The sequence below is a fragment of the Athalia rosae genome, chromosome 1 (assembly GCF_917208135.1).
Source record: "Athalia rosae chromosome 1, iyAthRosa1.1, whole genome shotgun sequence".
Lineage (NCBI taxonomy): Eukaryota > Metazoa > Arthropoda > Insecta > Hymenoptera > Athaliidae > Athalia > Athalia rosae.
Window position 1 is genome coordinate 14,382,018 of NC_064026.1, and position 12,746 is coordinate 14,394,763.

The following is a 12,746-nucleotide window of genomic DNA, read 5'->3' on the forward strand; positions in this document are numbered from 1 at the left end:
TGCGCGCATGGAATCTCATCGTCAGTATCAGAATAAATCGTTAATTTCGAGCAAAAAATCAGCATTTGAAAACCCTGGAAGACATGTAAAATGTACGAAGACACGACGAACTCCTTGGAAGCGGACGGTGAACGGAGTATGGAAATTGAACGACTCTGACAGCTGCATGAACGGAAACGCTAACTGGAATTCCTTCGGGTTCGAGCTACATGAAAAACCGCGCTCTCTTAGCACACTATTAACGATCCACGGAAGAATTACGGAAGTCTTCCTCTCCCGGCGAAAGAAAAGTAAAATCCAATGAACTAAATCCTGGATAATCCTCAAGGACGTTGGAAAAGATTTGAATTCAGTATTTTTTTATCACAAGAGATGCTAAATCAGATTTATAACAGGTATTATAAACACTGGAAAACCACTCTGCCGTAACTTTGTACTTATAACTAGTTACGCTGCCCAACGCTCATGTGCAGCGATCGGCGTAGAGATATGTATACCGCCTAGACCTACGGTGTTCTTTTATATTCGACCATTTATATGCAGTCGTCCACGTGGTAGGTGCGATTAAGATCGCCGCCCACGCCTCACTTTTCTGAACAAACATTGTTAACTCACCCCCTACTTCCTCGTAGCCTCGGGCCAAGCTCAAGCATGAGAAACTCTCCGCACACACAGAGACACGAATAGAGCCCCTTGCACTACACTATTATATTTCACCACACTACACTGCACAGCTATTAGACACGCCACGCCAAAGTATCGACTTATAACATCAAATCACTTGTCGTGTCTCATACACGAGCCCACACGAAACGAACGAATTTAAGGATTGAGGATAACGCAACATCCCTCGTACAGCTCACGTGGAAGACTGAACCCGTCCGTACTCTACCATTCCCGTAAACCAGACGATTGAAGTACTCGAATAACAACACCACGTCCGACGTAACCGATTCCGGGTCCGACGCGCGAACGATTTCATTCGTCGCGTCCGTTCGATGGTCTTGACTCTCGAAGTAGTTTCCGAATATCTACATCTTTGTCATTCCAAGAATCATTTCAATCATTCGTAGGTTCACTCCAGATTACAGGATTTCAGGAACCACAGACTCTCGAAGTCCGGTTGAAATTTGTGTATTTCAGGTAAAAAAAAACTTGTCGTTCCACCGCGAGGCTCTTCAACTACCCACTGATATTTTTGGCACGAGCTCACGATCCCGGCGAAAAACCAGACAAACGGAGATCACTGCAGACGGAGTGCCGGAGCATTAGGAATCACTCAACGATCTAGATTCTGTTTACGAACCGTAAAACCATGCTCGCGCAGACGACAGAGACAAAAAAAAAACAAAAAAAAAATGTTGTTGTGAATTATTTCAACAGTTGTCACTCGACAAACCTTGCCGTGTGAGCCGTGAGGATTATGTGTGTTCGTAATACGCGAAAGGATAGTGCAACCGAATGGTTTATTGCGTACGTTTTTTCGTTTGAAAAATTATTGATATTACATTCGCTCGATTACGCGAATCGTGCATCATATTTCTACCTGTTGACCGAGAACATTCTATCGGATGGTAGCGATAGCGATTACGTTGTTTTTCTCGGGTGCTTTTCTTATAGCTTGGCATCGTTGTACGAATTGCCTGATCTATCCAAAATCAAGAGAAATATAGAGGGAGAATCGACTTACTCGACCTATCTTGAAGGGCGTACGAGGCTCGTAACTAGAATGAGAAGAAAAAAAACAGAGAAAAAAGAATCCCTCCATATGGTGTAAAAAAGTGCATGTAATCAATTTCGGCAATGGTAGCAATAGGGGATGACTTATCGTTCTACGTTTTCAATATAAAGGCTCGACGATCCTCGAAACAGCTGGTAAATGTGACCCGCGATAATGCAACTCCGGCACCGCGTCGTTGGGCACCTATATTATTCGGACGATGTGGACAATAATGGCGGTAGGCGCGTCGCAGATGGCGACAAATTCTTTCCAAATATCAAGGAGTCGAGCCTCCCCCGAAATCCCTGAGCTTCCTTACGTCTCGACGCCTCGCGACGCCGTTCCTTCTTTTACCATGCGCCCCTGTCCGAGATCGGTCCCGTGTACGGGGGGGGAATCGGCGGCGCGCCCCGCGACCGCGGCAGCGGGGTCTGCGGACAAATCGCTCCCTTCGCTCACCTTAACAAGAGTAAACGGGCTCGTTTACCAAATCCTGGAAGGCGCGAACCATCAGCCGTCGGAGGGGCGTAGGTTGGGCGAGGAAGGTGCCTACGCGAGTCGAATAGCCTATTAGTATCACGGACGAAACTCTCGAGCGACTCATCCTCCCTCGTTTCTATATCTGCCCCGCTTTCTTTCCCCAATCTGCTATCCTTTCCCTTGACCTCTTTCTCTGACCCCACCACTGCCGACGACCGAGGAACGTTCGTTAATGTTCGGCGAGCCTCGGTATCATGAACTCGACTCATTATCCAACCCCGTGAATCCGCTTAACACCCTCACCGAATTCTACGGAAACGCGCTACCGAACTTTCCCATTATGACGGGAAATTTCGATTCAACTTCCATCTCCACCGCCCCCGTTCTCTCATCCCCGGTATTTCCGATTCCGTTTATTTTATTTTATTTTTTTCTATTTCTACCGCACTATCTCCCCCTCGCCCCCTCGACGCGTGGATAACGATTTGTCACGGCGGTCGGTGTAATCGGTTTCTACGTCATTCCCTACCTGGATATGCCGTTTACCGATCTACCCATTGTTTTTGCCCTTGTCGTTGCGCACAAGCGAGCTTTTTCGAGCTGTCTGGTGGTCACGGAGCATTCAGCACGGAGTAAAAAATACATTGGCTACAAGAATTGAATTTCTCGCTCGAGAATCGTGTTGTCACTAGTCTGCAAATCTTTGAAACCGAACCCTGCAATTTTTAGGGGTTGAAAATCAGGAGGGTCCAGTTCACGAAAACTGAACACTCCGCTACGAAGGGCATATCCTTCGAACGGTGCTCCTCCTCCTTCCCGTTTTTCAAATACTCCAGTTTCGTCATCACTATTGTCCATCTGTCGAACGAGCACGAAAAGTATAATTTCGCAAGAAATTTTCTTTGAAATTCTACCAGACTCATCAGCACGAACAATGAAAATTTAAGGTGAAAAAATCGCGTGCCAACGGCAACATTCGTAACGCTGAAATACATTCGGAACGAAAAAAAGGCGACAAACTGTATAACCATTACAGGTGTACGCATACGTACAATTATACGTATACGCGGGATTACTCGTAAATCGGTTACACGTACTGTACATTACGTGTAGGGCGGTGAGGGGGGGGTGAGGGGGTTGAGGGGGGTAGATTGCGCCGCAGCAGCACGCATTTCCCTGCGGAGAGCGACGAAGAGATTTATTTAGTGCGCGTATCCTCGGGGGCGATCGGGTCTCGCGAGCGGGCGTCGTATCGGCGCAACGAGACATCAGCTCCCTGGCTAACCCACCGATTGACGCGGGATTTCGGTTAATCCTTATCCCTGTTTAGCCAACGAATGTCACAGAACAATCCCATTGATCCGTGCATCAATTGTGGTACGCGCGAGGGATACGTACGACGAGGAGGACCGATCGCGGTGCGTGCGACGTCCTCTCGTCGTGTCTACTGCACATACGTATGCGTATGTACGTAAATCGTGTTGGATATAAACCAATCCCGTCCTCGTCTACGATGCGGTGACGCCGTGCCTACCCCTGAGACTCGAACAAAAGCCAAATTAATCTCTGCCACGCGTACGTGCCGAAGTTTAGCCGCAAACATTTGTTGGACCTGCTGCAGTAGTTCGCCGAAAAGGGGGAAAGCTAAACACGCTCAAACAACACTACATCGAAAAGGGTAACACCGTGCGATCGACCTGAACCAGATGTAAGCGGGCGCAACTTCGGCGGAGTAAACCGCGCTGGAAAATCATTTCGCAACGTTATGTTTCTCCGTTTTTTCCTTTTTCTGTTTTACCTCTCTCTCTCTCTCTCTCTCTCTCTCTCTCTCTCTCCCTCACTATTTTATGGCGTTGAAATACAGAAACTCGCGGGATACGTCGAGTCAACAGAGATTACGGAGCTTCGTTTGTTTTCCCTTCATTCGACCGGTTTATCGTCGAGGATTTTCGCAACGAGGGAAAAATGTATCGTCGAAATTTTTAGATCGGAGTTCGCGGAAACTGTTGAAAATTCGTGACGCATGTACGTAATCGCAATAATACCGGATCGTTGAGAATTTTTTCGACATTTTTCCATCGACTCCGATCGAGAACGGTTGTTGTTCGATTCGATGTTTTTTTTCTTTTTTGTGCCCTCGTATCTTAGGTGGAGTACCGTTTCGCGATGCTCCGTTATCGTGCGCGTGCAACGTTGATGTTGAGTTTGAAAAAATATGAATTTCAAAGAACTTCTTTACGCTTGATAAAAATTTATACCGCACGAACGAGTATAACGGAGATGATCGATCAGCGCTGCCTTTATGAAAAGTCGAACGCGATCATTTTCCATATAATTTCTTATACATGCATGCGATAAAAATTGCAGGGCATAACCACCTGCGCCGCGATACCTCCGTTCCCGGGTTTTTTTTTCTTTTTTTCGGGTAAGCGGGCGTCGCTCTTTCTCAACTCTACGAGCCCGAGAGTCTCGGCGTGACCTCGACGCTTGGGAATTTCACCGTGTACCGGCGCACACTGTATTACCACCCCCATAATATCCCGGCGAAGCTGCAACAACGGGCGGCGTAGCTGAGGGCGGGCGGGAAATTCCATTTCACGGCGAGTAAAGCGGCCGCGAGGAGAAGATATTTTCCTTCGCAGCATCCGTTCTGTCTAATTGTAAATTCTACACGTTCGAATGATTCGAACGCTCGCCAACGAAATGCGCGGTAATCATTCCGCGCGACAACCTCGGGGAGAAGGAATAATAACGACGGTGAAAGAGATCGATCGACGCCTCGCCTACGCAATTTCTTCTCGAACGATCATTGTCTTTTCATCAATCTCAAATCACTCGTATTTTTTTTTTCTTCTCTCTTTTTTCCTCTCCTCTGCACGTGTGAAACTTCTTTGCAACGAGCACGGTGTCACAGTTCTCGGGATTCGCGTGTAGGGTATTTGCGAAACGCGAGCTTTATCCACCAAATAATAGCGATGGATAAACATTCCACCGATACATTGGCATTATCTCGAGGCTGAATCTGCGAAACGTTGGATGGGAAAAAAAAATCAAGAGTTCAACGATTGAAAATCTCTTTCGAAATACCTGAATATTTCAAAGTGTTCTCGGCTCGGAATTGATCGATTTTCGTATACCTGGGGGATGGAGGGGGAGAAAGGAAAAAAAAAAACCGTCGCTTCGCAAAGGGTGCGTACGTATAAAAAATGTATTCATTCAAAATAATTCACCCATAAGATTACCCATTCAATAACAATATCGAAATGAAACACCTGTCTTTCACGTTGAAAGAATTACCCGTTCTCTCTTTCGCTCTATGGTACGGTGAGAAACTACTCACTGCATCGACTCGTTCGAAGCCTGACGTATCGTAGTACAAAGTGATTCGGGAGTAGCGTTTCCGTTAGTTTTACCAAACGCTCGACAATACGGGAAACTCGGTCAGTTATGTTCCGAGAACTAACGTCGGGATAAGAACGGAGGTAGGTGAGGTGAGAATGGTGTTGATTGCGCGGTTCATAGACTACCGATTATGAGCGAAACGTACAGCGTACGTGGGAGAAGAGGCTGCCGATGATGGGGATGAGAAGTCGAACGAACCGGGGCTGCACGTTCCGGGGAAACAGTCGGCCGGAATAACGCGAACTCACCCCCGCGCGCATTCAAGGGGGGCAGGGGGCAGGGGGCGGGGAGGGGCAAAGCTGTGGATCTTCGTTCGCAACGTCCGTGACGGTCGTACGGTCGGTGGTCAGACCTCGCGTTGACGACCGCGACGCGCCGACGACGCGTCGCACAGAACCAACCCGGCAAACTCTTTCGAGCAAAGGGCATGCGCCGAGTCCCGGTCGCAGGTCGACCGGAGGTTAGTCAGCGACGAACCCCCGTACCAAGTAGCGCCCTTCCTCGCACAGTCAATCGCGGTCCACGGCCGTCGTATCGATGATCGTACACCGATCGTTGGACGAAGTACGTACGTAAATATCGTTGCACTAGTCGCGACAGAATCCGCAGGCATGAATTTTTCAGATTTTCAAAAATGACCGGAGAAACGCGTTAGCGCCGAACGCGCCAATTACGAATTCTGAATACCGAACGCCGACGGAACATTCGAAAATTGCGCCAAACGAAATACCGCTAATCTAGTCGCGGAGATCATTCGTGAGATGAGTTGATCGTAAAGTGGCGACGAAAAAAAATCTTGTGAATCTTTCTCAGTGTACGCCTGTGCGCGTGTCTTCGGTGTTTGGGTACTTGATTTTGGTGGGAAAAAAATTATCGAAGATAATTTCTTCTGCGATTCCCTGAAAAACGCGTAAAGCGGAATAAAAACGCTTGTCAGCCGTCTTATGTGAGAAAAGTTTTTTTTTTGACTGAAGAGTTTTCCGAAACTGTGGTGAAGCTGTCGTGCTACGAATCGAGTTAAACCGGTGTGTTTTTCAACGATCCTTGAGAGTTTCAAAGTTTCGACGATACTTCTGACGTTCAACTGTGGTGGTCCGATTACAATACGAAGAATATAAAAAAATCGTCGGAAAAACGCCTCCACCTACACCGCATCCGCAGGTATCGTTAATCATTTTAAGCGGCTCTCACGATTCATTGAAAATAAATTGATGACAAAAAAAAAACCGTAAAAAAAAAATAAAATAAAATAAAGAACCAAATGGTCCGCAAAATGACATATCGCTGGAGGGGTGATTGCGGGTCGGAAGATGAATCGATCGAGTATACTTGAAAAATTCAGTTTGACTCGTGGGGGATATTGAAGAGAAATTTTTTCAGCGACACCGCCGGTGGGGCGGGAGATTATCACAAATTGTTAACAGGACAAGACGAAACAGCAGAGCTATCGACGGTGACCGCGTTCCCATCTCGTTACCGGACACACAATTTACCACATTTCAGACGAGTTATCAATTGTTCAGAATACGATTATGCACTTCCGGGTTAATTTTCGCCCTATCAATGAAATACGATTTCAAAGGTTAGCATAGGTTCACGATTACCGTGCGGTCCATTCGAATCAAACACTGGTTATCAATTATTATCTGACCGCAATGATTGCTCGACCGTACCATAGGATAATCAACGCGCGTATAATATATTTCGTATGTACGCATACCTGCATGAATCCTTTAGTTAATTTGCGAACAGTCTCCGACGAACATAAAAGCGTTCAGTTTCGTATTCTCTGCATCGAACGTGAATTCAAGGTGCGATGAAACTGATTTATTTGACTAGCGATGAACGATATATATGTATATACATAGTAGTCGTTGGGGAAAATTCCGATAACTGCATTGAATGCAGATATCCGATCGGCAATCTGATGGTTGGTTAGTCGTGCTTGCAAATTGAAGCTTGCAGTAAAGGAAAGAAGAAACTATAATACGATACATATGAGCGGAATGGAATGAAAATAAATAGAAAAGAAGCCGATACGAGAGGTAACAATGAAAATTGCAAGGTACGTCACACTACGTTGTCAAGTGCAGTCGTTTGATCTGCGGATCGATAATCGTGGTAGACAATCAGAGGAATCAATCAATCAATCGGAGGCTGCGGTACGAATTGAAATTATCCTTTTATTACGCGTACCTAGAAATATTTTGTCTCTCTTCTCGAGTGCCCTGTACATATGGATCGGCTATTGTAAATTCATATTCGCGATTGCCGTTGGCTCTTCAATATCGAACGGAAAAAAAAGTGCGAAAATTCGTCTAACGAATATTCCGAGATATCCGAAAATTCCGATCGACATCGTTGGCCGATCGATAAAACGAAGGTGTACCGCTAATTCTGGGCCGTTTAACGGCTTACTTAGCCAGGGCTTGGCGCTTGTATTTCGAGCAAGTTTTTAATTATTCAAAGTTGAACGTTGAATCGAGAGCGTAACTCTGGAAATTCAGTTTTATGAAATCCTTCATAATCCTCATCGGGTGCATTAACTCTAATCTAATCGCCTTTGGGCGAGCTTCTGTGCGGATTTGCCTTATTAACACCGTACTCTGTCTCGCCACGTTCGTGCCGCGGGTAACGCTGCGACGAGCTTTCGCAATGATTCTATCCCTCTATTTTTCATTCCACACGTTTGCGGGTGCGCTCGGATCGCCGCGTGCCAAAAGTAACGTAATCTAGAGAAGAAAAAACTGAATAGCATTAGAAAATCTCTGGTATAGAAGAAGAATTTGATTACACCGAAAACTCGGGGTAATACTCCGTTAAACCCGGCGTATCTCGCGAACGGCTGTCCGCCCCCGCCCCCCCCGCCCCCCGCTTTGATAGCCTGCAGGAAACTGGGGAACTGACACTTTCTGTTATCGACAAATTGCCGAGCTTGCAACTTTGAGCGTGAACGCTCGAAGCTGAGAACCGTTCCGAAGTCAACCGCGTTCCGATGCCGAGCTACATACATATATCCAGCTGACGCGACGCTGCGAAGTTTAAAGTTGACGGAGGCGTTTCGGAGAATATCCCCAAGATATTCCTCCGTTTCACCGCGCCTCGCCAACCACTCGCTACGCGAGAGACACTACTCGCTTACGCGATACGTCCGTCAACGGCTATCGATCGCCGGCGGATCGAATCGTTGCCTATTTTTCCGATCCACGTGTCATTTTTCAGCGTAGATATCGCCCGACGCGTACCATAGGGTTACGGAGCTACGGAGCATCTTGAACGAGCGATGAATTTCGTTTTTTCGAACACGCGTTGTTTCGCGGTTACATCTGTTTCACCCCTCTGAGAAAATAATACAGTCGATGCTTTCGGTTTTCGCTACGTCGATGTAACTGGAGAGACTCGAAAAATATCCGAAATTTTTCCGATCAAACGATCGTTCGTAAATTCTCGCGCCGGATTCTTGAGAAATATGCGCCCACCCCATCCGACTGACTATCGAGGGAGTATAGCCAACGACTGCACACATTTGTAGCCGTATAATACAAACGTAATACATACACCGTTTCGAACTGGCCAGACGAAAACGATTTAGTGTGCCATTGGAATGCGGAATGGCACGCTACTACCAAATTGTTCTAACGGTCAGAAGGGTGTGCTGTAAGAGGTCGATTTATTATACGAGGGAATCGAGCTCTAATTCGTTGATTAGAAAATAGTAGATTTCCAACTCCGCAGAACTAATCGACGAACAATTGAGACTTCGTGGAGAACATTTTAAAAATACAGATTCTCAATAGTCGATAAAAAAAGCGGGATGGGTAGTCGAATTATTATTTATCGCATCATCGAACGATTTTTCGTGCAAAATATAATCTGATAATGGAACCTTCACCTACGTGATTTTTACCACACGTAAGCGCTGCATGCTGCAGCCGAGCTCGCTATACGTGGGCTTTAATTTGTACTTGCGGCGGTAACAACGGCGTACAGCACGTCCGTGACATCGAGGACGCATTGGAACGTCCAATTACGGCTGAATATAGGTATACATTTATGGCTGGACGAGCATCACGTAGACCGCGGCTAAATGTACCCGCGTGGTGTTTTTTTTTTTTTTTCTTTTTTTTTTTGTCACGCTAATATACAAGGTGGTAAATTTTCACCGTTACAAAGTGATATGTCCCCGGCTGTTGACGACGCGAAAAAGCCGGACAAAAAAACAAAAAAAAAAAACAAAAAGGCTTTCAAGCGGAAAACGCAAGGACGAAACGATGGTGGCGTCTGGACGAACTTGCGGCTAAAAAAAATTCCAAGAGCTTTCGAAGGAAGGTCGAATTTTTCTCCCAATGAAAGCCCACAGTTTCATTAACTGGAATTACCAGTTGGCTTTCGAGATAAATTTGCAGACAAGGAAAAATGTGAACCCAGCTCAACGGAAATCCATTGCGGTGGTGGATCTCGGACTCTCGCTGATCAGATTAACATCTTGCTCGTACAACAAGATCGGACACTGCACTCGAAATTTTTCAAATGGAATTCAGGAATTTTTTTTTGCTCACGCGAACCTCGAAAACAATTTGCCACGCACTATATATAGGTAGTGTTTACTTCCATAAGATTTTCAACGAAGATTCAAGCGTCTAGCAGAACTTGTTGTCTCGTTATTATAGTTTCGCGCTGTACGAGACGGTGCGAGTGTATTATAATCGATGCAACGTAGAGTACGGGTATGAAGTGCAAAGTTTCAATGCAACAAGTATTGTAAAATGCAAACAACCGTTGATCGGTAGATGTGCTTCCAGTGCTTATAGTTGGTTGATACGAAACTGTATACCGATAATCCCGAATTCCTCAACAGCTGATATCTGGAAAATGTTCCGTTGAACTTTTATCGTAGGTAGAATGTATATATTAGAGCGGAGGGGGTTTATCCTGCGACGTCGCTGATACGTTCAGGAGCTGATCAGTTTCTAGTTTGGAATATGCATAGAATTTAATCCGGATAGGTTTGGTCGCGGTATTGGAGAAAACGAGAAAAGTTTCTCATTGTTAGTCTCGACTCACAACGGTCGATTTTTTCATCTACACCCACTCCGGAGTCAAAACAATAGCGATAAAGTAAGAAACAAAAATTAATTACAGATTGGTGTGCGATCTGCACCTCTGGTGAGTTGATTTTTGATCAGATTCCACGCAATCAACGACGATCGATCGACGCGATAAAGCTGCCTCTGACTTTTTCCATAGTTTTGTCTATACCCACCGCGTGTACCGCACGCCTCGTACACGCGTGCAAGGAATCCTCGGGAATTATATTCGATCTACAAAGCGGATATTTATGATCGCGGGATGCGGAGTCGTTTCGAGCAAATAAAATAAAATAAAATGAAATATCCATGCACCACGGAATCCTTGCCGGCAATAATTTAACTCCCGGACCGCATTGCTGTACCTATATATCTACGCTTATCCTGCGCCCAGGTTATACGGACGATGCGGTTACTTCGCTTGGACGAGCCTCACCTTCGTATAAAAACTTGAAATAAAAACTTCTTCTTTTTTGTCTACCATCAACCGTCGAAGATGAAGAAGTTACATCGAACATTTTACACGACGATGACATGGAAAATTTTACCGCGAAGTTGACAAAAACCGTACACAGTTTAGGATGGACCGGAAGCTTTCAAGTGACGTTATATATTCAAGGGAATTTTACTTATCGAGAGGAGAAAAAAAAAACCAAACCACACTCGATCGACTTACGTGTCTACGGTAAATGTCGTGTGAAACAACGTCGCTGGAATATCGAGGCGTTTGCAAAACCGGAAAATACCGATCGGCGTCGAGCTTTTTGGAAGATCTTACATCACAACGGTAAAACTTTCGATCTTTGTGCCGAGCGGTCGGCGCAACTCGAACGTCATCGCTCTCTTCCCCTGTTCGTTTATAAACTTGACTTACGCGTTACATGCAAATGTCACGCCGCAGAAAGTCAGCTGCACAGTGGAATTGGATCGACCTGTCGTCCGTATAAACCTTATATTCGCATCCGCGTAGGCGGTATATACGCGGAACACGGTTTATCGGAGGGCGAGTAACATATTTATCGGTTCCATCCGGTAATACTTCGAGCTTGTTGTAGGTCGCATTACGGGTTCAGGCTCCCCCCGGTCCCGTATCGTATAAGTATATTTGCATATTCAAGCTGCCGCTAAGATGCGAACGTAAGTTTATTTTAAAAGGATATGATATCCTCTCGCCCCCCCCCCCCCCCCCCTGCGGCTGTCTGCGAACGGGAGAACACCCGTGCTACTCCGGCAAACGTTCTGTGATCCTTGGAGAGGGCAATTTTCAGACAATTTCAGGCAATAAATTTTGCATGCGAAATTGCTGTACATTAATCCATTTTCGTAGCGAGCATATATGGTTACGTGGAAGACTCTCGGCCAGTGTTTCGCCTACTTCCAACTCCACTCCGCACAAGCTGCTCGAGGCTTACCTCCGGGTCAATACCGATTGCCGGGGCATGCTGCTGCTGCTGCTGCAACCTCCGAGTCCACACGACACGACCTACGATGCTACCGGTCGGCCCACTTATGCCCCTATGGGCTATAATTCTGTTCTATTTTCTTCTTCTTCTTTTTCTTTTTCTTCCTCCATTTCCATGTCTCTTCCGATCCCCTTTCCGTCCACCGAGAATTCTTGAATAAAAGATCAGAAACGAACGCGATTCGTACGTAGGTACGTATCCGTATACCGCGATCGTTTCGCGACATGACCTACGGGGTCATTCTTTGCCGTACAAACATTACTTTCTGAGGAAGCCGCTTGTACGGGGACTAAAAGCGAGCGATAATAAGACTGGGGTCGTTCTTCCGTTTATTCCTCGCATCGTAGTAAAGCAATTGTTGGAACTTCTGTAACGATGAAAAAAGTTCATCACGTTACTTATACATATAAGGACCCCTTTTCTCGTTTTGTTCAATCGATCGATATATCCCACCTCCGTCAGATGCTTGACAAATTGGAAGGTTCTTCTTTATCTTTCGAGTAACGCACAAAAATAATCACCGAAGCAATCAAGGTTTCGTCGCAGATATAATGATGAAATTTTTCCGAGTCACTAGCGGGTTACATATATACT

General features: G+C 45.9%; 2 protein-coding genes across 3 annotated transcripts in view; one reads left to right on the forward strand and one right to left on the reverse strand.

The window, feature by feature from the left end:
* LOC105683200 (neural cell adhesion molecule 2-like) overlaps nucleotides 1–849 on the reverse strand; it is a 248,404-nt gene extending 247,555 nt beyond the window's left edge. The window contains exon 1 of the mRNA XM_048660028.1: nucleotides 616–849. The gene's annotated coding sequence lies outside the window, so the exon portion shown is untranslated. The remainder of the gene's footprint in view (nucleotides 1–615) is intronic.
* LOC105690650 (neural cell adhesion molecule 2-like) overlaps nucleotides 1–12,746 on the forward strand; it is a 76,879-nt gene that overhangs the window by 18,613 nt on the left and 45,520 nt on the right. The window contains exon 1 of one of the 2 annotated variants that reach the window (XM_012408641.3): nucleotides 6,010–6,763. The exons of the other annotated variant lie outside the window; for it this stretch is intronic. The gene's annotated coding sequence lies outside the window, so the exon portion shown is untranslated. Of the gene's footprint in view, nucleotides 1–6,009; nucleotides 6,764–12,746 lie in introns of those variants that run through there. 2 annotated transcript variants of the gene reach the window in all.